The sequence below is a fragment of the Desmodus rotundus genome, chromosome 3, assembly GCF_022682495.2.
Source record: "Desmodus rotundus isolate HL8 chromosome 3, HLdesRot8A.1, whole genome shotgun sequence".
NCBI classification, from domain to species: Eukaryota; Metazoa; Chordata; class Mammalia; order Chiroptera; family Phyllostomidae; genus Desmodus; species Desmodus rotundus.
This window is the reverse complement of record NC_071389.1, coordinates 23,986,807-24,010,347: the sequence shown is the minus strand read 5'-3', so window position 1 is coordinate 24,010,347 and position 23,541 is coordinate 23,986,807. Positions and strand designations below refer to the sequence as shown.

Below are 23,541 nucleotides of genomic sequence, written 5' to 3'. Positions count from 1 at the left end.
TAAAGAGAATGATCTGTTGGTCTACATAAAATTGAAATTTTTTCCTAAGTAGAAAAGAAATTCCTATGAAAAGTTGAAAAAAATTGACTAACAGGAAAAGAAAGTATTTGAAATATATCATCTTTAAAGACCGACAAATTTCAAATCAATAAGGATAAAAGACCAATAATTCAATAGGAAAAAAAAGCAGGCAAAAAATGTAAACAACTGGTCACAAAAAAACAATGTAAATAAATCAGTCTTAAATATATGAGAAAAATGAAATACCAGAAAAATGAGATACCATTCTTCATCTGCTGGAATGACCAGAATCAAAATGTCTGGTGTGCCCTGGCTGGGGTGGCTCAGTGGATTGATCACTGGCCTGCAAACCAAAGGGTCACTGGTTTGATTCCCAGTCAGGGCACCTGCCTGGGTTGCAGGCCAGGTCCCCAGTAGGGGGTGCATGAGAGGCAGCCACACATGGATGTTTCTCTCCCTCTCTTCCCCTCTCTCTAAAAATAAGTAAATAATTAAACAAACAAACAAATAAATAAATTTTAAAACGTATACTTTAAAAATGAATATTACCGAGACTGGGACTTTCTTACAATCAATGTGTGCATTTAATGCATCCTTTCTGAAAAGTTGTTATTCAAGCATTTAAAAAATTTTTATTTATTTTTAGAGAGAGGGGAAGGGAGGGAGAAAGAGAGGGAGATAAACATCAATGTGTGAGAGAAACATCGATCAGTTGCCTCCCGCACCCCTCCAGCTGGAGACCTGGCCCACAACCCAGGCATGTGCCCTAAGTGGGAACCAGCAACCCCTTGGTTTACAGGCCGGTGCTCAATCCACTGAGCCACACCAGCCAGGGTGTTATTCAAGCATTTTTGAATTAGCAAGATAAACTGTGTGATTCAGGAAGGTTTTTTTTTTTTGACAATCTGTATTTCATCTTGTACTTGTCCTATTAGAACATCTGCCTTGAATTAAAAGAAATCTATCTAAATAAATAACATTAAAAAAAAAATCCAACATTCTTTTCTTGGTGAAGCCATACTCAATCTACTGCATCCATCAGCGGGTGACATTCTATCTTGTCACTGCTGTCCTTGCTGCATCTGAAATGGAACAGAGACAGGCTATTAAACCATTTTTAATAAATTCGGAGCAGCAGGTTCTTGGCTTGGCTTGCGGAGAAAACATTCCACTTACCAAGAGATGTTATTCCTCCAATGGATAAGAAGCTACTTTTCCATAAAGAGAATGTGGAGAGAGCTCTTTGTTCTGAGGGGACAACACGTGGGTTCGAATACGTCCATCCTCAAAAGGAGATTTCTTGTACTCAGACCACAAGAACCGGGGAGTTTTCAAAAGGAGACGGTTCCCCCACGCGGAGAGCCCTCGTGTCCCCGCCAGCGTGGGCTCTGGAGGTGGGCGGAGGGCCGGCCGCCCTTGCCCCTAACGTTCACGGTGAAAGGAGACCATCATCTTCCGTCTGCCCACCCCACTCCGGGAATTCGGGACCCGAATTCATTGAAAAACATTTGTGGTTTCAGGAGGCTCTTTTTTATTGTAAAGCTGCCAAGGAGCTCTTACCACTTTAGAGATGAGAAAAAGGGAAGCTAGGCCAAGGCCGGTGGTGCGCTCTCTCGCTGTGGTTTTGTGAAGGGCGGGCCCGGGAGCCCGGCCACCTGTGGACGGCGGGCACTGGGCCCACGCGCCAGGCGCCCACGCACCTGGGTTCGAACCCCCCGGCCTGGCCCTCTCTTCCACCCTGATCTTGGGGAAGTTGTGTAACCTCTGGCCCCGCTACGCCCCTTCCTGGAGCCCGGAGCTGGAAAGAAGCCCCTTGAAGCCCTGACATCAGAGGTGACGCGAGTCTTCGCAGGCGATGACTAGGCAGAACGCGATGCCACTCCTTTTCCCGTGTTGGGGCGAAGGAGGGTGTCGCCTGCTACCGGCAGCACCCCCCGCTGCCCGCACCCCTAGGCTCCCAGGGCCCTCCAGTCCCTCCCTCGCTGGATCGCACGACCCGCAGGCTGGACTGTGGCACCCCCTCCTGGTGACCGCAGAGAGGCAGGGCACCCGGGACAAGGTCGGCACTTTTCTGAACAAAAGGAAGTGCTTTGGGGGGGGGGGGGGGTAGTGCTTTGTGGGAGGGTGTGTGTGGGGGGCGGGGAGGGAAGGGAGGCTCCTGATTTCAAGCCCTGGGGCCGATGATCAGGTCACTCGGAGTCCAGGTAGTCCTTTTGCTAGGCTGGGCTGGGCCATCTCGAACCCAACGGAAGGGGCTACCTGGAGTGCAGCCGTGCAGGGTTTCGATGCCGACAGGGCCCATTGGGGAGTGAGACGGACTGTAGGCCTCGGTGCAGGTGGGGCGCTTGAGTGGGGCTTTCACCTGAGCATGAGAAGGGCAGAGGGGCCCTCGAAGGAAGGGTGGTAGATTATAGTTTCGGGGGGAAAATGAGAGGGGAGAGGGGAGAGAGCCTCTGCTTAAGGTGGGGGGGTTTGGTGCAGCCCCACCTCACTGACCTGGTCACTGCGGCGCCCCCCTCGCCCTGCCCCGTTCTCCCTGGATAGATGTGATCACCATTTCAGCTGTATCGGTGAAGGGTCTCAGCCACTTCTCTCTCTTTCTCTTTTTAAAAATAATTTTTATTTTTCTTTTTAAAAAATTAATCTCACCAGAGGATATATTAATTGATTTTAGAAAGAGAAGGGGAGAGGGGAGGGAAAGAGAGAGAGGGATTGGTTGCCTCCCGAATGCACCCTGACCAGGGACAAAACCCGAAATCTAGACACGTGCCCTGACCGGGAATCAAACCAGTGGCCTTTTGGGCCCAGGCTCCAACCAACTGAGCAAGGTGGCTAGGGCTAGGCATTTCTCTTAGGAATAGAGAAAGCAAGAAGGATTCAAATACCAGGCAGAATTTCTCAATTAAGATGGATGTAGGACCTCAGAAAGGAAAGCAGAAGGGGGACCTTCCTATCCAGGTGCGTCCCCAGCTGAAGTGTGGTCTGGACAAAGAAGTGAGAGCCCCCTGAAGCACCCTGCTGGGACTAGGGCTGGTCGCTGGGGTTCCAGGATGGAAAGGCCTCTTGTGAGGTTCTTGCTGGCTCTGGCCTTTGGGTTGGGATGAACCTGGGTGGGTGAGGATGGGCAGGGGGAGAAACAGGGTCCAGAGTCATTGCCACCCCCATCCTGCCCCACTTGGCAAACTCATCTTCCTTCATTTCTCAGCCGGCTTCTTCTCTGATCCTCCCTAGCCCCCCAGAAGTCTGCTGTTCCTCCCCTGCCCCCCATGTGTTCCGATCACTCACATTCTATAACGGTGTCTCCATGTCCATCCTTCCTGCTGGGCTGTCTGTTGTGCCTGTTCTTGTTCTTTCCCAGCGCCAAGCACGCTGCCCAGCACACCTCTGGTGCTCAGTGAATACCTGATGTCAGTTGACTTGGGCAAGTGCTCCAGGTCTTCTTTGGCTTTAGGAAGGATTTGAGCAGGCAGAGAAGGAGGCAGAGCCTGAGGCTTGATTGATGGATAATCTGGGCAGTCCCTCCTCTTTCTGCACCTCCCCCTGTCACGGGGTGACTGCCCAGGCAGGGTTGGTCACCCTTTCCCTTCGTTTAGATGCCTTTCTTGCTCTTAGGCCCTGACTCCCTCTTCCAGCTGAACCATCTTCACCCAGTTGGGCCTCTGATTTCCCACACTGGGCCCACCCCCTGCTCTGGCCCTCCCAGGTTCGTCCACCCCCCATGCAGATGTCTCCTTTCCTCTGCTGCACCCGAGGGAGTTAGGAAGGCAGGAAGGAAGAGAAGAGGATCCACAGAACAGTGTTTTTGGGAAAAAAATTTTTTTAAAGATGGAAATTTTTGTGCAAGCAAAATCTTGGAAGGGATATATAAAATAGAGCTGCTCTGGTTGGCCAGAGAGGGATTGGAGAGAAAGAGATAGATGGAGAGAGGGGAGAAAGAGGAGAGGTGAGAGAAAGGAGAGATGAAGAGAGTGGAGAGAGAGAGAAAAAAAAAGGGAAAGAGAGGAGGAGAGAGAGGAGGGAGGGAGAAAGAGAGAGAGAGAGGGAGGGAGAGGGAGATAAGAGGTAGGGAGCTGTGACTGAGAGCCCCACCCACTTGGTTCCACTCTTGGATGGGTCATCAAGTCCTGGCGTACAATTCTGTGACCACTGGGAAAGAAATTTGCTTGAAATAGAAAAGGTGCTGATTTTCAGCCTCTAAGATGTCATCTCCGAGCTTTTCTGAGGAGCAGCCCACGAGGCAGCTTGCTCACTTTCCGTTCTGAAGTGGGGTGAAGCCTGGGGCGCCAGGTGCTCCTGCCTGGGGGAAGGATCTCTGAGGAGGGCCTGAGGGCCCTGGGCAGGTGTTGGGAAGTGGGCCAGGGTCTGCAGGACACAGGCTATGAGTTATAGGACCTCCATGAGCCAAGGAGCTGAGCAGACCACCCCTTCCCTCTTTGCGCCTCTTTGTGACTCTATGTCCCCATCTGTGGTCACCTCCAGGAACAGGAGCTGGAAATTCTGCTCCGGAGGCTGAAGCAGATGTCATTGCCCTGAGGATACTCATCAGACTGTGAGCAACACTCGACAGTTTCCAGCCACATTCACGTCCAGGCACCGGTTCCATGTGATCTTTGCAATCTTTGGTAAGACGGGACTGTTACTAATTTCCTCCGGGAGAGAAGAGGAAGTTAAGGATCAGGAGTTGCGTAAATCCCCGCTCTGAGCCACATATTGCTCTGAGCCACAGAGAGGAGGACAAGAATCCCAGATGCCAACCTCAGTACCCTCGACTTTTCCCCAGGCCTCTCCCCCCACCCCTGTCTCTTTATCACGCTAAGTGAGGCAAGGAGCTTCCTTAGCCTGAGCCATGTGTGAGCTTAGGGCTCAAGGTTAGCATTCAGTGGTCATTTAGAAAACAGTCCAAGGGTCTGGACCCTTTCCCTAGACCAGGGGGCAAGCACGGAGGCCCCTCTCTGTGGCGGGGGATTTGGAGTAGGGTGACCATATAGGTAGTTAGTCATCCAGAGCAGGACACTTGGGAGAATGAAAGGGAGCACCGTGAATAATTTCCCTATGGCAACAACCAGGAAGTAGGAGGTGAGGTCAGTCTATTAAAAACCACTTGTCCCACCCCTTGTCCACTCCCACAGCCTCAGACCCCCAGACCCGATGCCGCACAGCGGCCATTCACTGCGAATTCAGCCGTGCTGGGCACGCTACAGAGCCCGCTTGACTGGATCGGCACGACGACATGTGGCTGGTCGGTTATTGTTCCCATTTATTATTGGAGAGGCTGAGGCCCAGAAGACTCTTGCTTGAGAACGCACAGCTGGTAAATGGTGGAGCTGGGATTGGAGCCTAGGGAATCTGGCTTTTCTTGGAATGGTTGTAATAAATATAATTTTAATGAATTGATTTGGGCCACAAGAATTGTGCTATAGCATGGGGGTTCCCAAGCTTCTCCTCAGATCTTCTCCCAACCTCTCTTAGCTGCGTTTAGTTCAGGGACATCGTTAGAAAGACCTTTGACTGGTGAGGAAATGTGTAGATGAGGGAGGGAGGCAGCTGCACTCAGCTGAGGGGTTAGGAGCATAGGGTAGCAGCAGGATCGGATAATAAAAGCGAACATTGACGAAGCATTGACTGAATACCAGGCTCTCTTTTAAGTGTTTTCAAGGTATATGCTACTTAATCCTCCTCTAAATGAAGTAACATTATTATTCCCATTTTACAGATGAGATAACTGAGGCCACTCGCCCTCCACTGCACAGCTGGTAAGAGGTAGATCCAGAATCACCCATTTTAAAGGTCATGCAGGTTGTCCTTGAGGAAGAGGATGCTGCTGGCCCTGGGGTGGAGTCCCTTTAGCCTGCTTCTTCTAGGATGCCCAGTGTGCCAGTTTTCAGAGAGGAGAGAGTCCATGGCCCAGCCTTCTCTGAGCGCCAGCCTAGGGGGTTTGCCGATGCCCCTTTCCGCTCCCATGTCCCGCTGCAGGAGGTGCAGGCAGGTAGCCGCGGGGCAGGGGCTATCTCTGCGGCCCTCCGCAGCAGCTCATTTTCATTCATTGTCTTTCAATGCTTCTCGCTCTGTTTTTAAATCTAATTCCTCAGCTTTAAAAAAAAAATCTTCACTCAAGTTCCTTTAATGAAACGAAAATGTGTCTGTTTTCTCTGCTGGAGCTGCCTGGGAAATTTCAATATAAAACAAACAAGTCAGCTTTTAAAATTAAATTTTTATGGGTGGCATTTCCTCATTTAATGGGAGGTACAAAAGGCTGAAGTAAAACCAATTAACACGGGGTTGGGACTGGGTGTTCAGCGAAATTAAACAACAGGAGCATGGTGTGCCGGGAGCTGGGGGAAGTGAGCAGAGGAGGCAGCCGTGCAGGGTGGTGGCTGCGTGGTGCCTGAGTGCATTGGGCCCTGGGCGCTGGGTGCTGGAGCTTATGTCGCGCAGGCCTCGCCCCCGCCACTTCCCCAGGACCGCGTGCGCAGGTGCTGTGTGCACGCCTGCGCTGTGGGTTCAGATGGCAGGGGGTGGTGGGGGAGCAGCAAACGGGGGGATGGTTACTTTGGGTTCCTGGGGTCCTGGATCCTGGAGTCCGGAGTGTGGCAACACCAGCTGGCCACCAGCTATGGGCCTGATTGTGTTGAGGACAAAGGAAGTAGACTTCACACTGACAGTTGCAACTGGATCCTGTAAATTCTGGGCCATGGTGCCACAGCCCGCAGGTAGCTCCCAGGTAAACAGTTTCAGAGAAGGGGCCTGGGCCACCATTTCTGCTCCCATCACCCCTCCCTCCCCTCACTGACTCTTTCTGTCCTCCACTGGGGCAGCTTTCTCCCCTCCTTTCTGCCCTCTGACCCCTGATCCTATGGAGAGGGCCACTCTGGTTACCAGAACCCCCAGAGGAACAATCGGTGGGAGAAGGCGCATGTCCTACCTGCTCTGAGTCAGGAAATCCGGCTGGTTGTCATGGTCACTCCAGCACACTCAGTCCTCCCTGGTAAGGCCTTTGAATCCGCAAAGGCCCTCCTGGACAGTCCCGCTGGCCTGAGACAGACCTCCAGCAGGGGAGCGGAAGGTGGGTGCCTGGCCCTGGCTCTTTGGGGAGGGCGTCTTTGAGGGAACATCTGAGGTCGGAGGAAGGGGCTCCTTCTGAGGTCAGAGGAGATGGGACGCGTGCAGAGTGGTGTGGCCACGGATGCTGGCTGGAAGGCGCTTCCTGATGCAGGTCTGTGCTCTGCTCCACGACCTCCAAGGGGCCCGCTGACACCTGTCTGAGGATCCAGGTGAGGGTCTCTTTGAAGCCAACCTGAGGAGTCTTAGGTTTATTTGTAAGCCTCTTTGAGACCCGTTTGAAGACATAAGATCAGTTGGCCTGAGGACCAGTAGCCAACTGGTCCAAAAATAAAAACAGAATGAATGGCCCAAGGCCAAGACTAACATTGACCCTTCTCCCTCCATACAACAAAGAATAAATCTGGCCAAGCTGAAAGTGGATTATTATGGCCAGGGGCTTGGCAGAGTGACTGGTGTCTTTCCTTTGGTGACATGTGAAGTTGACTTCAAACCTGACCAGAACGCCCATTCTCTCCAGACAACCAGCAGGCTGACCTTGACAAACCGGCAGAGGCAACACACAACTTGAGAACACATCACCATCTTCTTGTAGAGAACAACACAATTTGCCCTGTCTGAAATGGGTTGTAAAGTATGAATAAGAGTGCACCTGGTGAACGAGGTGGGAAGGACAGTATTGACTAAGCGACGCCAATGAAGACACAGAAATGTGGAACAGTTCTCTGTGGGCCACGGGGGCCGACTACAACTACATCGGTTTTCCTGGAACCAGAACTCGCAGGAAGTGGGCACGTGCGTACCACATGCAGTGAGGTAGGAGAGAGAGCTGGCAAACTGTAGAGTGCAGCGCAGAACGAGACACGGCTGTCACCACCCACCTCTCTGTCTGTCGTGGGAACCAAACGGGTCAGGATGCGTGAAGTTGCATTGTAAACTGGAAACGTGTTAATAAAAATGTTAATACATTTAAAGAGTAGGTAGATCAAGTGTGAAAATATGGAGATGGAGTAGACAATTAAAATATCTGCAAATTTCTCTCTTGAATTCACATTTTAGGAAATGTTTACAAACTGAAGATTCTAATTACTCTTCTCCCTCACACCTCTTTTCAGATGAATACACTGTAAGAGAGTTAGAGTAGCTATTAAAAATATTGTCAGTTTATTGGTGTATCAGTTGGGACTCTTTAACAGGAAGTACTGAAAGACCCAGCGCAAAAGCGATGTGTGGTTTGTGTGATGGAAAGGCTGAGGGTAGCATGAACTTCAACATAGGTTTGTTCTACAGTGTGATTTTTGGGGTGCTCCAGCCAGCTTCTCCATTTTGGTGCCAGTAGCCTCTAGCTTCTTCCTCTAAGTCCTGGGAGAGAGAGAGGGGCTTCTGTTTGGCCAACCATCCAACAAAATCTCTGAACTTCCCTTCTGATTGGACCAACTAGGTCACATGGATGGGGAATACCAGGGCCTTTTGGCATAGATCTGGATCCAGTGCCCATCCCTGAAATAATCACTGTGGTACAGGAGGTAGAATGGGCGTCCGCCATACCTGGTCACTCAGGTGGACCGCTGGACTGCAGGTGTGCAGACCTGGGTTCGTGTTTGGTTTCCATCCTCATTGCTGAGTCAGCATCTAAACTCCCTCCTTTGAAGGCGTGATCTTGGTCCAGGTCTCGTCCCATCACACCATGCTCAAGCCACTATGATTTTATTCTTTAGCTGCTTCCTCAGTCTCTTCTCTCTTTGATCACCAAGACATTTTTCGCAATAGCTGCTCAAAAGCCCAACACATTTAATCATGGCAAAGAATGCATATTACAGCCAATGTGATAAGACAGAAAACATAATTACAAAATTTAGCTATGGGAAAATTATCATCATTTGCCAAAGACACAATTTTATCACTAGAAAACCCAATAAAATTAACTCAAAATAATTAATTATGGCAAATAATAGAGCTTAATAAGATGCTAGAAACAGAATAATAAAAATAAGAAAAAAGGCTTTTTTTCTATAACAACAATAATTAGTTTTAAAATATTGTAGTAGGTTATTGGGAGAAGAGGGTTTTACTCTTTTTTTTTTTTTAGACTTAATGAGGATGCTCACGTGGGGAAAGTTGATTTCTGGAAACCATGTTGTTTTCTAGAAGTGGAGACACACATGACCTTGAATTAGGCCCCCTCCCCACCCTTTAAAAGAAAGTCACCAGGATGGGTCTTTGATCAAATAAGGCAAACACCACCTGTTTTTGTAAAAAGAGGCCTGGAAGAAGAAATCTAAGTGCAGGAGGCAGACTGAGGTGGTAAATATTGTGTTTTGTGATGATAGCATTTAAGCAGTTTGCTATAGACGTGACCTGGTTTTGTTGGCTGGAGGAGGAACAGAAATTAGGGATTTTCAGGTGTGTGTGTGGGGAGAGAGCAAGAGAGAGAGAGCAGGAGAAGGAGCAGCAGGACAATGGGGTGACAAGCAGCCCCCTGGGACTGTGTGTGGAACACATGAACGCCTTTCTAAGTACTCAGATACTCAGGTATAAATCTCAAAATGTTAAAAACATAATTCTCCTGCAATACGTAGTGAGCACAATCAAAACATTACTTAGCTCAATGAGAGAATCCTTAAACAAAGGTGATTCGAAGAACAATATGGGAAGCTCATATGAAAAACAATGATGGAATAAGATTACTAAATTAGATACACAATTGGCCAATATCTCAGAGGGCAATGAAACCACAGCCTTTGGGGTTATCTTCTCTACTGGATGGAAATCACTTGTACCTTATCAGTTTTCTACAAGTGAACATCTAACTTTACAGAGCACGGCCCTAATCAATAGTAATTAGAATGTCAAACAAAGTCCCATGCCCTAGAGAGTCAGCGGACTCTAAATAGGCTTGTTGGCCAATTTACAGGAGGCGAAGAAGAAGACTCACAGTCATCTTTTTGCTGATTTCCAAGTTTTGAATAGGATGAGGGGAAAAGAACCTTGTAGGGGGATGGGCTTGGTGCAGTTTGAGTTTTGGGGACTCAGAGTCATAGATGGACCCCAGAAAGAAATACAAGTCGACCTTGAATCCCAACATGGTGGAGTGGGACAGGGTTGGTCCGTGCTGGTGGATCGGTGGGCTCCCTATGGGTGGGAAACCAGCCCTGTGCCCACCTCTATACGATGCTTTGAAATGCCCCTCCTTGGACTCAGAGGCACACCAACCTTTTTATTTTCTGGAAGTTTTTTCCTGCTTTATTTTAATTTAATTTAATTAATTTATTTTTAATTTATTTTATTTCTTTATTAAAATATTTTTTGTTTTATTTTTAGAGAGGGGAAGGGAGAGAGAAGAGAGGGAGAGAAACATCAGTGTGTGGTTGCCTCTTGCATGCCCCCTACTGGGGACCTGGCCCTCAACCTGGGCATGTGCCCTAGACTGGGAATCAAACCAGCGATGCAGGCTGGCACTCAATCCACTGAGCCACACCAGCCAGGGCTCTGCTTTGTTTTTAATTAATTTTTTTATTGTGGTAAAATATACATAACATAAAAATGACCATTTCAAGAATTTTGAAGTGTACAGTTCAGTGGCATGAAGGACAGTCACATGGTTATGCAACCATCCCCACCGCCCCTCTCTACAGCTTTCTCGTCATCTCTAACTGAAACTCTGTATTAAATGACAGCTCCCCACTGCCCCCCCACCCCCACTTCCGGCGACTGCCATTCTACTTTCTGTGTCTGTGACTCCAGGTTCCTCGTACGAGTGGACTTTACGGTGTTTGTCTGCTGCGACCGGCTCCCTTCACTTAGTACAATGTCCTCCCAGTTCATTGATTCATGTTGTGTTATGTGTCGGGATTCCATTGCTTTTTAAGGCTGAGTAATATTTTGTTGAACGTATATGCTACAGTTTGTTTATCCATTCATCTATCAAGGAAACTTGGGTTACCTCCATATTTTGGCTGCTGTGAATAATGCTGCTGGCAATATTGGTGCACAAATATCTGTTTAAATCCCTGCTTTCAGTTCTTTTGGGTATGCGAAGTGGACTTGCTGGAACGTGTGGTACAATAATGGTTAATTTTGAGGAGCCACTATACTGTTGTCCACAGCAGCTGTGCCATTTGACATTCCCATCAGCAATGCACAAGGGCTCCAATTTCTCCACGTCCTTGCCAACACTTGTGTTTGTGTTGTGTGTGTGTGTTTTTAAGATTTTATTTATTTATTTTTAGAGAGAGGGGAAGGGAGGGAGAGAAACATCAATGTGTGGTTGCATCTCACGTGGCCCCCAGTGGGGACATGGCCCACAACCCAGGCATGTGCCTTGATTGGGAATCGAACTGGTGACCCTTTGGTTTGCAGCCCACACTCAATCCACTGACCTACACCAACCAGGGCTGTGGTGTTTTAAGTAATAGTCATCTTAATGGATGTGAAGTGAAAACTTTTAATTTTTAAATAATTGCTGAGGGCCACTAATTATTAGAAGAAAATCCGATTGAGAATTTCTTCCCAGTGACTCAGACGGCAGGATTCTCTGTGGATGATGCTTTCTAACTGAGGTCAGCCAGCTTCCAGGACCACTCCTAGAAAAAACAAGAAAGCCCACCACTGCTCCTGCTCCTTCCTACCACATGGTGTCGCTGTTGAAGACGAGTCCCGCACAGTCTGATGGACATGGCTTGTCCATTGCTATGCTGATTCTCTGTAGGTTCAGCTCCCTCTGTGGGAGCCACCTGATCTCACAGAGGAAACAATAGGTCTTGGCTAAGATTACAGTTCCTCATTTAATTAGACAAATATTTACTGAGTGCCTACTCTGTGCCAGGCATTGAGCTACGTTCTGGGAAAACACCAGGGCAAAATAGGCAATGATCTCAGCCTCTCTGGGGGCGAGACAATAAACAATGACCACAGTAAAAAAGTAGATTATAAAGCACGTTAAAGGGTGTTAAGTGCAATGGGAGAGTGAACAAGTGAAACAGGGGAGAGGGCTTGGGAGTGCGCGGTGGGACGCTGAGTGAGTGGTACCAGGGGGAAGGCACTGAAGACAGCCTTGAAGGAGGGGAGCTGCATGTGGAGGAGGAGCTCCAGACCGATGGGTCAGCCCTGCCGGCAGTGGGGCCATGCCGGAGATCAGAGTGAGGGGAGGGGTAACAGGAGAGGAATGTGTGGCCTTGGGGACCATCGCGAGGACTTTGGCTTTTACTCTGCAGGATTCTGAGCAGAGGAATGACATAATCTGACTTTTTAAAAAGTTTAAGCATTTCTTTACTAGTTTTGAGGGGGCAATAAAAGACTATATTTCAGGACAGTTTCAGGTTCACAGCAGGAGAGAGAGGAAGGTGCAGAGATTACCCACATACCCTCTACCCCCACACGAGACAGCCCTCCCGCATCATCAACGTCCCCCTCAGAGTAGTGCGTTCGGTGCCACCGAAGAACTTACAGGGACACGTCATCATCACCCAGGGTGCACGGTTTACCTCAGCGTTCACTCTTGGTTGTACATTCTACGGGCTTGGACAAATGTGTAATGACATACGATGTCTGTCTGGGAAAAGTGCAGCCATAGTTAATGTGAGAAGAGCAGTTTGCATGACATGGAGTTAACCGGGCAGCCAAGGAGAGAGGACTGAATGCACATACATGAACAATGACGACTTCACTGTGCTATTCAGTGGGGTGGTGGGCATCACTGAGTCAGCATGTGCACTGTGTGGCCATCACATTCAAAATGACTGAGTAAAGCAACGAATCTACGTCAAATTTTGTTTTAAGCTTGAACATTCCTCCGTGGAAACTATTCAGAAGGCCGCAGCTATGGGCAGCTGGTGATTGGCAGCTTCATCGCAACAACACGCCTGCTCATGCATCACGTCTCATGCAGAGTTTTTTGTGAGATATTCAAAGCACCCAGGTGCCTCAATGTCCCAGAGCCCAGATTTGGCTCCTCGTGACTTCTGGCTTTTCCCAAACTAAAATCACCTTTGAAAGGGAAGAGATTTCAGACTGTTGATGAGATTCAGGAAAATGTGATGGGGCAGTGGGTGGCGATTGGGAGAACTGTGTGAGGTCCCAAGGTGCCTATTTAAAGGGGACTGAGGCGTCACTGGGCTATGTACAATGTTTCTTGTATCTTCTTCAATAAACGTCTCTATTTTTCATATTACATGGCTGGACACCTTCTGGACAGACCTCATACATCCACATTATGGTATCATACAGAGTAGTTTCACTGCCCTAAAAATCCTCTGTGCTCTGTGACTCACGTTTTAAAAGATTCGCTCTGGCTAATGTGCTGAGAGTAAATGGGAGGGTAGGGGCAGGCACAGAAGCAGGGGGCCGGCTGGGAGGCTCTCGCAGTGATCCTGAGTCACAGGCATCGTGGTTCACAAATCATCGCAGCCCTGAGCCTGGCCCCCGCTCCAGCCTCCTTAGCAGATCCTCCTGCTTTACCCCAGTGATCCTCCGCGTCAGGGGAGCGTTGAAGAGAACCCCTGGTGATTGAAGTCCTACTGTGTGCTGGGCCATGCTTCAGGGGCTTGCTGTTCATCATTTCATTTAAACTTCTGAGGCCTTCATGAGGAAGGGGCTGCTCCACAGACATCTCAAAGCCCATGCTATGGATGGAATTGTGTCGCCTCCTCCCAATTCACACGCAGAAGCCCTAACCCCCAGTGTGGTGGTGTTTGGAGGTGGGGCCTCTGGGGGTAACGAGGGTTAGATGAGGTCATGAGGATGGGGCCCCCACAATGGCATTAGTGCCCTTAGAAGAGGAGACATCAGAGAGCTTGTCCCTCTTCCCCTCCCTCTCCTCTGCCCCTTCCCCAGGTGCAGGAACAAGCAAGTGAGCACACCGTGAGAAGGCCCTATCTGCAAGCCAGGAAGAGGGCACTCAACAGAACTGAACCTGTCGGCACCTTGACCTTGGACATCCCAGTCTCCATAACTGTGAGAAATAAATGTCTGTTGTTTAAGCTGCCTAGTCTGTGGTGTTTGTTATAGCAGCCTGAGCTAAGACAGCCCATTTTGCAGACAATGGAGCTGAAGCTCTGGGGTTTAGGTGCCCAGGTCACTTGGTTGGGTAGTGTTAGAGGTCTGGGCTGGGCTGTGTTGGGAGTTTGGGGAGCCAGAGAGAACAGCACCTGGGGGAGACCTGACTGTGGGACTGGGGGTGCCTGGCACTGAGGAGTGGCAAAGGGACAAGGCCAAGTCTTGAGGTGACTGGGCCTGGGGGACCTCTGCTCCCTGGGACTGTGGGCTGCAGAGCGAGGGCTGAGTCAGGGCCGTGGGGCGGCCTCTCCATGTAGTTTCCCAGAGGCCTGGCTCTGGATTTTCCAGGGGTGCGGGGTCTGCCTGGGGTCCCACAGAGACCCTTTCTTCTGGCCTCCTAGCCTTGCTGACGCCTTGAGCTGTCCAGGCTGGCGCTCCTGGAGGTGGCAGGTGGTGGCAGTGGTGCTGGTGGGGGTGCTCGCGGTGGGAGGAGACACCAGGGTCCCAGCACCACTCCCCGGGGCCTGTTGGCTGCTCACTCTCAGAGCTGGTGATGAAGAGGGCAGGGAGTTAATGACAGTAATAGCTTTAATTATTTTTTTGGTTTGGAGAGTCATAAAATGTGACAGCTCGATCAGTGCTAATCATAGTAATTAGCAGGGGCTGGGGGCTGTGCTGGGATGGCAGTTGTTAACTAAGGAGGAGCGACAGCCTGCAGAGACAAAGAGAGAGGCGAACGATCAGTTTCCCTTTCTCTTCTCCCCTCCCCTTCCTCCCCTTCCCTTGAAGGGCTCTGGCCTTTTATCTCCTCCCCCGCTCCCCCCCCCCTCCCTCTGCCCTGCCCCCTTTGGAGGGAGACCTCTCTGATGGTGGCAGTGACTGCAGGAATGAGGGTGGCAGTGGTGGCCTGGCTGGCCTCAGTCGCAGGTCTGGAGGGAGCAGCTGTTCTGGGGAGTTCGGCCAGCAGCAGAGGTCTGTGCCTGCTCAGCACGCTCCTCTGGGCTTCCTTCAGGTCTGGGCGGCTTCATTCTGCTTTATACCACACATCTTGACCCTTACAGATGAGCCAGGAGAAGGAGCAGAGCTGCATCCCTGAGTGAAGTGGGGGTTGGGGTAGGGAAGCCTCAGGGAATAGAAATTGGACCACCTACCTGCTTCCCTTACCCCTAGCCAGCCAAGCAGGGTATGCTCGGCCAGCATTTCCTGAACACCTATACTTCGGCAGGCTGGAGATTCACTGGGGACCCAGGCTCTGCATCAGATGGGGAACTAGATGTGCAGAAGTAATGACGACTGAGGGGGGGCATCAGAGGAGCAGTGCTCAGGCCCAAGGTGCCAACTCTTAGATAGGGAAGGCTTCCTGGAGGAGGTGGCAAGGCCATCAGTGGAGACTTCCCAGAAGAATCAATGTTCTCTCAGTCTTGCAAGATGAGTAGTAGTTTCCTGGACACGAAGGGTGGGGGGTGGGAGGAATCCAGACTGAAGAAACGGGAGGATGGGAGACACAGAGAATAAAATCGCTCTGGGCTAGATTGTGAGGGGTCTTGAAGACCACACCATGGAATGTGGGCTAGACCTTGCCTCTGAGATTTCACATGTGGGGTTGTGAAAGGGTGGGAGCCAGGAAGCTTTTTTTTTTTTTTTAATGGGGAATAAATGAAGACATGTGGGTAGAGGGCATGGCACCAAGTGAGTGCTCAGTGGATGACAGCAATGGTATTGGTGACGGGGACAAAGTGCCCAGCGGGGGACAGTGTCCCAGGGACACACAGACATACTTACACAAGTACCTGGAGACACAGGTACACATAGATGTGTAAGCTGCCATCATGCAAAGCACAGAGACACAAACACAATTACTGCCCCTTTGTCCCGGACGAGTACAGATAGAAAGACTCACAGCTGTGGCCGGGTGGGTCAGCTGGTTGGAGCATCGTCCCATACACCAAGAGGCTGTGGGTTTGATTCCGGGTCAGGGCACATACCTGGGTTGCAGGTTCGATCCCTGGTTGGGCATATATGAAAGGCAACCAATCAGTTTCTCTCTCACATTGATGTTTCTCTCTCTCTCTCTTTCTCTTTCCATTCCTCTCTCTCTGAAAATCAGTATACATATCCTAGGTGAGGAAAGGAAGAAAGGAAGAAAGGAAGAACACTGACAAACAGCCCCTCCAGACACACTCGCCACGCCAGCTCCACAGAGGGGCTTGCTAAGGCCGGAGGTGTGCCCCAACTCCTCCACCTTGTCATCCTGTTCCCTGGGACTGTGGGGTGTAGGGCTGGGGAGAACATCCTCTGCAGATCAGCCCAGCAACCCCTCTGCTCTGCCAGAACATGACCTTTGGCCCTGCAGCTGGAGAGCCTGAGGTCAGCCATCAGGAAGAACCATCCAGCTGAGAAGGCAGCTTTCTGCAGACAAACCTGGTTCGAACAGGAAGCTGTTTCACCCTGAGAGAATTCTCACCCTCTTCCAAGACCAGGGGCTCGGAGACACAGGGACCCTGAGACACAGGGACCCTGCCCTGGTGGGCTCAGGTGGAGGAGAAGTGAGCTCAGCCTGGAGCACATCACGCGTGGTGCATGCAAATCTCAGCTGTGGATGATAAAATAGAGCTTTGCAGCAGGAGGGGTAGAGGTTAGACCTCATGGGGCTCTTCTGGATTGTGAGGGGGTGTGAGGGACGACAGTGGAGCGGTGAGGCATCTGGGGTTTGGTGGGGAGCTACTGTTCTGGGATGCTGAAGGTGGGCAGAAGGGGCTTGCCGTGCGCCAGGCACTGCGCCAAAGCGTGTCACTCTAACACCCCATGAAGTGGGTGTCGTTAGCGTCCCACTTTACAAATGTGAAACTCAAGGACCTTGTGCAATTCACACAGCTCGGAGCGGGTGGAGGCTGAAGGGAACCCAGGCAGCTGGGCTTCAGAGTCCTGCTCCATCAAAGTGCTCCCCATGCCACATTTGATGGTCTGTCCCCGCCAGTTCCCCATACTGTCCTCCTTGAGGACAATAGTGACTTTGTCCTTGCGTCTCAGTAGCCAGCACAGGGCAGTTGTTCAGCAATTCTGGATGGAGGGAGGGAGTATGGGGAAGGGAGGGAGAAGGGAGGAGGGATTAGAGGCAGGGGCTGGTCCCGAGGGTCTTGGAACTCCTGGCCGGTCTTTGCACCCACTCCCCGCCTGTCGGCAGCTCTCCTGCTCCTGCCACCACCCCCAGAGCCTCCAGGTCTTTCAAAGCTCAGCTGTCTGCTTGTCCAATTCTATTTTCTTACCAGACAAACGAGGGGCTGGATCCACCTTCCCGTTCACAACGACAGGCTGGTTGTCAGCTGCAGTGGCATCTGTTCTTGTCAGAAAAATTAAGAAGGAAGTGAAAGAAGCCATAGCCCTAAGACTGCAGGCTGGAGGGAGAATCTGGGCCTGGCCTCTCCTGGGAAGGCCCTCTCAGGGTCCCCCAGGAGGCGCGGGGGCGAGGGAGCGTGGGCCTGGCCAGGGTGCGTCCAGCTTCTTCACCAACCGTCTCTTAAGTCAGGAGTGTGGTGGACAGTGTGGCCTCTGGAGCCCACTCCGGGCGGAATCCCAGCTCCCGACCCCCCAGCTGTGTGTTTGGGCAGGTTACTTACCCTCTCTGTGCCTTAGTCTTCCCATCTATACAATGGGGATCACGTTGTGAGGGTTAAATGAGTTGATGGATGTAAAGCACTTGGAATGAATACACCTGGCACTTGGTCAGTAAGTATTTTGTTAGTGTTGGGATTCTTGTCTTTCTCTCCCTGAGAGAAAGATCCCTCTAGAGATTGCTCCTCTGATTGACGGGCTCAGCCCACCGGTGTGGTGGAGCAGAGTGGGGACAGCCCCCAGGGAACCAGCAGGTTGGAGAATGCTTCCTTCAATCTACAAAGCTCTATTGACCCCAGGCTCCGTCCCCGCCCAGGTGGGTCCCTAGTCTAGTGCGGGGAGGCAGACACGTTACAGAGACTTGTGAGAGGCGGGTATGTAGTGCTCAGGAAAGAGGAGGGCCCTGGCGGGGTGGCCCAGTGGGTTGGAACGTCATCCTGTACAACCAAAAGGTGAGGGTTCAATCCCTGGTTGGGACACGTATGGGACACATATGGGAGGCAATTGATTGATGTTTCTCTCTCACATCAATGTTTCTTTCTGTCTCTCTGTGTGTCTGCCTCTTTCTCCCTTTCTCTCTAAAATCAGTACACATATCCTCAGGTGCGGATGAAGGAAAGAAAGAGGAGGGAGCAATAATAGATGTGGAGTGGTGAGGTGAGGAGGACAGGCAAGGCCCCCTGGAACAGGCCACACCAACAGAGGTGGAAGAGTAGGAGTGCGCTAGGCAGCCCCAGGCTAGAGGGCCTTCGCAGGGGCTGGGCATAGGAACTGGGGTGAGGGGCTTGCTCAGCTGCATTCAGGAGCCTGAGCTTTATCCCAAGGTCAGTAGGGGAACCAGGGCTGTGGAGCAGACAAGAATGCTGTCAGCCTGGGGGAGGTGGCTTGGACAGCTGTTGGAGAATGGATGGGCACGGGAGAGGATTGGACACACCTCCGTGGTGGGTCCCCTCACTCATTCATCCCTGTAGCCCCAGACACCATGGCCAGCCCAGATCATTGGCATTACTGGCTACCACTGAGCGACTGAGCAAAGGAAAGGACTTCTGGGATCACCCAGGCCCGAGATGGCTTGGACCAGAGAGGTGGCTGCACTGTCGCAGGAGGTGCAGACTGAGGGTCTGGGGACTTCTCTTCAGGACCGCGATCTTCTAGCTTCCCCCACATCTCAACCTGGAATCAGCCCTGGTGGGGAGAAGCCGCTCGGGGAGGCAGCTGTGCTCAGCCAGAATCTTCCAGCAGGGGGCAGCCGCAGTGCGCAGATGGTCGCTCCCCATCACCGTGGCTCGGCTCTGCACTATCCGCACTTAGAAAAGGGTCTTTGGAGGGTATCAAGGGCTTCCTGGATGAACTAAAGGGTAGGGCGAGATACACCTTCTGCCTGAGAACTAGGACCAGCCTGCAGGACCCTAGAAGCTAGACGGGTTGCTCCAGTAATTTCAACTCTGAAAGCACATTGGTATCACCGGGGGCGGGGGTGGGGGGGAGTGGTAAAACACATGCTCGGGGCCCTCCCCAGACCAGTGGAATCAGAGCCTCTGGGGTTGGAGCCCAGGCGGTCATTTAAGCTCCACCCCCCTTGTGGTTCTCATGTTACCTACAGGGAGCTACCTGGTGGCAGGGCCTCCTTTCCCCCCTGGGATAGGTCTGCCTTACTAACATCTCGTGGCCGTGACTACGGTGGGCCTGAGGGCCCTCCATTCACGACCTCATAAGGCCCAGAGAAGGTGGCGAGCAGGGCACGCTGCGAGGAGACACGGGCTCCCACCCGGCCCAGGATGAGGCATTCAGAGCGGGCTGTAGCGCGTGTGCACACTACAAGCATGTCTGTGTGTGCACAGGCACATTCTCGTGTGAAGGTGCTGGGTACCTACGTGCACGGAAATGTGTCCTCTGGGGCACGAGCAGGTACCCCTGGACTCGGGCTGTCTGCACGGACATGTGAACTTTAGCCTCCGTGCTACACGTCCGTGTCAGTTCACACGAGCGTTGCTTTATGCCGCCGCTGGGAGCTGCCTCTGCGCCTGCGTGGGTGTCCCTGCATCCGCGTGTCTCACGTGTGCGGCTGTCTCGGGGCTGGCCTGCGTGTGCGCAAGTTCTTGGGTCTTTAGGACCCGATGACGGATTTGAAGCTCGGCTATTTGAAGGTGTTTTTCCTCTTTCTCTCTCGTCTTCCAGTCTGATCGATATGCTGCTCCCGTGCAGCCTCCCCAAAGACCATACACAGGCGATTCTGTGTGGACAGAGTCAAGTGTGGGTTTAGAAAAATCCACCGCGGCCCCTCCAGGCACAGGGCTTTCAGTCGGCCTCCGGGTGGGCAGCTGGTCTCGCTGGCAGAGCATTCTCAGGGCTGATGTGGCCCCGGGTGTCCGCTGTGTTCCCGGGTCTCCAGGCCCTCCGTCCTTCCCCCACCCTCTTGGAAAAGCCGGAGCAGGGAAGGAACTTAGCAGAGCCAGATGGGGACACGCGACCCTCCCAGGCAGGCCAATTACCTAACACCACTTTATATCAATACTCCTTATGTATCTGCTCGACATTTATTTGGGGTGCATGTGTGTGTAAAAGTGATATTCTATTGGTAAAACTGTGACCTGCTTATGGTAAAAAGTGGGAATTATTGCACGCACCAAGCATAACATGCATTTTCATTTTTTCAGAGCTGCCTTTGCTGATGTCAGAGTTTCCCTGTCATTTATAATTGCAGGTGCATTGTCACACACCGGAAGGACGAAGATAACTCACAGAGATGTGTTTACGAAGTTTGTTCCCATAGACAGGACTCTATCAGGCATTATTTGGTTTGGAAATTTCAGCCAGCTCTGCAAGGCTACTGCTAACCTAAGTAAATACTGCCTTTTCATGAGTGAGAAAAAGGGGCCTCATTCAGGCTGCCCCGGTCCGTGGACACAGCTTTCTGGGTGGAGGTGGGTGGCACTCCCCGCCTCGGCCTTCCTTGGCCCTGGGTTGGGTGGTGTGGCAGGTGCCCGCATGTACCCGTGTGGTGGGCCAGGCCAGGCTTGTCTGTGTGAGGGTGGGTGGTGTGCACCGGGTTTGTATGTGTTGGTTGTATAGGGGACGTTTGCATGCATGGCGTGTACATTGTATGAGTCTGGGGCCTGGGTGGGGTGTGTGATGGACTGAATGTAGGATGTCTGGGTGTAGTGGAAAATGGGTTTTGTGTGGGTGGGGGTCCTCTGTGGGGGGGAGGAGATGGGTGAGTATATAGTGAGTGTCACAGTGCACGGGATGGGTAGTGCAGGTGAGGCAGGTGCTATGCGTGTGCCTTCTGTTGGATCGGGTGAATTGGGAGTGCCTGTGTGGGGGGGGTGTGTGTAGAGTATTGTGTGTGTGCATATCTATGGGTGAGGTTCCTGGGGCAGGTTCAAGTCCTCTGCCCTTCTGGCTTCCTTTGGGGCTCTCTCAGGGGTGCTGCTGGGCCAGCCTGGTGCCTCAGGGCCGTGTGCCAACTTCAGGGGGCCCGCCCTGAGCAGGCTCCAGGGCTCACCCATACTCTGGCGGGGGTGAGGACTGAAGGCGGTGAGGTTTTCTCTTTTTCCTCTACTCAGGCAGGCAGCTGGCCTGAGCTTCCTTGCCTCTGGGGAGGTTTGTGGTTTGTGGCTGGGAAGGAAAAGATATCTGAAAGGCACTTCTTGTTGGGGTTTCGTTTCCCTAAAGCTGGAGCCTCTCTAGGGATTAAACTGGGTGTCCTGGTAGGTGAAGGCAGAGAAAACTGCAAAGAGAGGAGGGAATTTCTCCCAACTGGACTAAAGGGAGAATCTTCATGGACAAGAGACTGGGAGGTGAGGGAGGTCTGGGGTTGCCCAGGCGAGGGGACTCATGTCTGCAACCCGGCAGGGGCTTTTTGTTTTACGTATTTATCTTTAAAGATTTTATTTATTCATTTTTAGAGAGAGGGGAAGGGAGGGAGAAAGAGAGGGAGAGAAACATCAGTGTGTGGTTGCCTCTCACATGGCCCCCGCTGGGGACCTGGCCTGCAACCCAGGCCTGTGCCGACTGGGAATTGAACCTGCGACCCTTCAGTTCACAGCCCAGTACTCAATCCACTGAGCCACAGCAGCCAGGGCTCGTTTTATTTTTAAATCTTCACCTGAGCATATGTTCTTTGATTGTTTAGAGAGAGAGAGAGAGAGAGAGAGAGAGAGAGAGAGAGAGATCTATGTGAGAGAGAAACATTGATAGGTTGCCTCCTGTACACGCCCTAACTGGAGATTGAACCCACAACCTAGGTATGTGACCTGACCAGGAATGGAAACTTTTGGTGTCCTGGATGATGTTCCAACCAACTTTGCCACCTGGCCAGGGCTTCCTGGCAGGGTCTTGGAGGAGGGAAGGTCCTGGGGGGACTGTCTGGTTCCCAGCCTTGCCAAGTGTGCTGGTGGGGGAGCTGAAGGAGTGCTGAAGGAGTGCTGAAGGCCTGAACAGTGGGGGCTCCCACAGCAATCACTGTTGAGAGAGGCCCCCTCCCCTAGAACCTTGACACTTCGCTGCCAGTTCTTGGACCCCGGGTGCACTGGTGACGGCAGGACAGCGAGCACGTCCTTGAGCTTCATCTGTAGAGCGGAGATGAGAATGGTAACTCCCTCCGGATGGCAAGATTAAATGAGATACTAGTGATGACAGTCAACTCTTAGCAGATTCTGTCTGCTGAGTACTCCGAGGGCTGTACACACAATAACACATTTAGCCATCACGTTATCAACGCTGTGCGTTAGATACTGTTATAACTTCCATTTTCCAGAGGGGAACCTGAGGCGTTAACTTGCTCAAGGCATTAAACTGCTGACGGGCACCAGCGCCTGCCCCTCTGCGGAAGGGTGCCAAGTCCGGAGAACACAGACAGTGTTTGCCCTGTCCAGGGACGATGTCCCCTTTCAGCAGCACTTGCCCAGGAGGTACCAGAACTGAAGGCTGCCGTCACTGTGTGACGTGTGCCGGACCCTTACTGGACCAAACTGGAGATTTTCTGGGCTCGTGAGCCAGTCCTCGGTGGAAGGCAGCTGGTTGTCCTTGAGTAGCAGAACCGCCTCCAGCTGCCTCCCCTTCTCTGGCACAGAAAGCCCTGAGTTCCCCTCAGCAAACCGCTCGGGGACTCTGTTCACTGGTCCCCTGTTGGGCATGGTCACACACTCAGGGTTTGTTTTGTTTGTTTCTTATTATTTGCTTTAGCCCTGCTGGGTTTTGCTCTGCTCCTGGGCAGTTTTCAGTAAGTGTTAGCTATGGTATAGGGATCTCTGTCGGCATACTTAAGTGTGCAAGAAACACCACATTCCAGTTTTGGAGCTAAGTTGGAGGAGTGTGTGTGTGGTGGAGGCGAGGGTTCTGGTACCCAAGGTAGAGTGAAGCCACAAGCCAAGCGGGAAGGGTTAGGGGCACTGGGGAGGGTGTCCCCCTGGGAGGGCAGAGAGACGAAGCAGAGCGTTGGGGCGGGGACTGCCACCGAGCAGAAGCGTCTCCGCTAATGTGCAGCCTGGCTTTTCTCCCTGGGGATGTGTCCAGGACACCTGTCCGGACCTAGCCATCAGAAGAACCCTGCTCTCTGTGCCCTCTCGGAGCACCTTATCTGGGCTCTGTGAGGGCGCTGAGCACGGCCTGTCTTGAGTCGTGGTGTTGACTCCATTCAATTCAGCATGGCTGGGTTCTGCGCCAGATGCGGAGGGTTAGAGAGTGAGCACAGCAGGCTTGGTTCCTGCCAGAAGTTCAGCGGGGCCACAGTCGGGCAGGCACGTGATGGAAGAGGTGCCGCCATGAGAACGGGCTGGGGGAGCATCGGGCTGTAGTTTCTAAGCCAGGCTGGGGGTCAGCGAAGCCTCCCAGATAGACAAGGCGTCCAAGGCA

At 51.9% G+C, this 23,541-nt stretch overlaps 1 long non-coding RNA gene across 2 annotated transcripts; it reads left to right on the top strand.

Annotated features, from left to right (window-relative positions):
- The first annotated feature begins 1,924 nt into the window (after positions 1–1,924).
- Positions 1,925–7,994, top strand: LOC123479089 (uncharacterized). 2 transcript variants are annotated; one of them, XR_008426401.1, is made up of 5 exons: positions 1,925–2,080; positions 4,501–4,643; positions 5,151–5,332; positions 5,735–7,084; positions 7,601–7,994. It is a non-coding gene; the product is annotated as an uncharacterized lncRNA (long non-coding RNA). The 2 variants fall into 2 exon arrangements; XR_006654580.2 differs by having other exon boundaries at positions 5,735–7,994.
- The last annotated feature ends 15,547 nt before the right edge of the window (positions 7,995–23,541 follow it).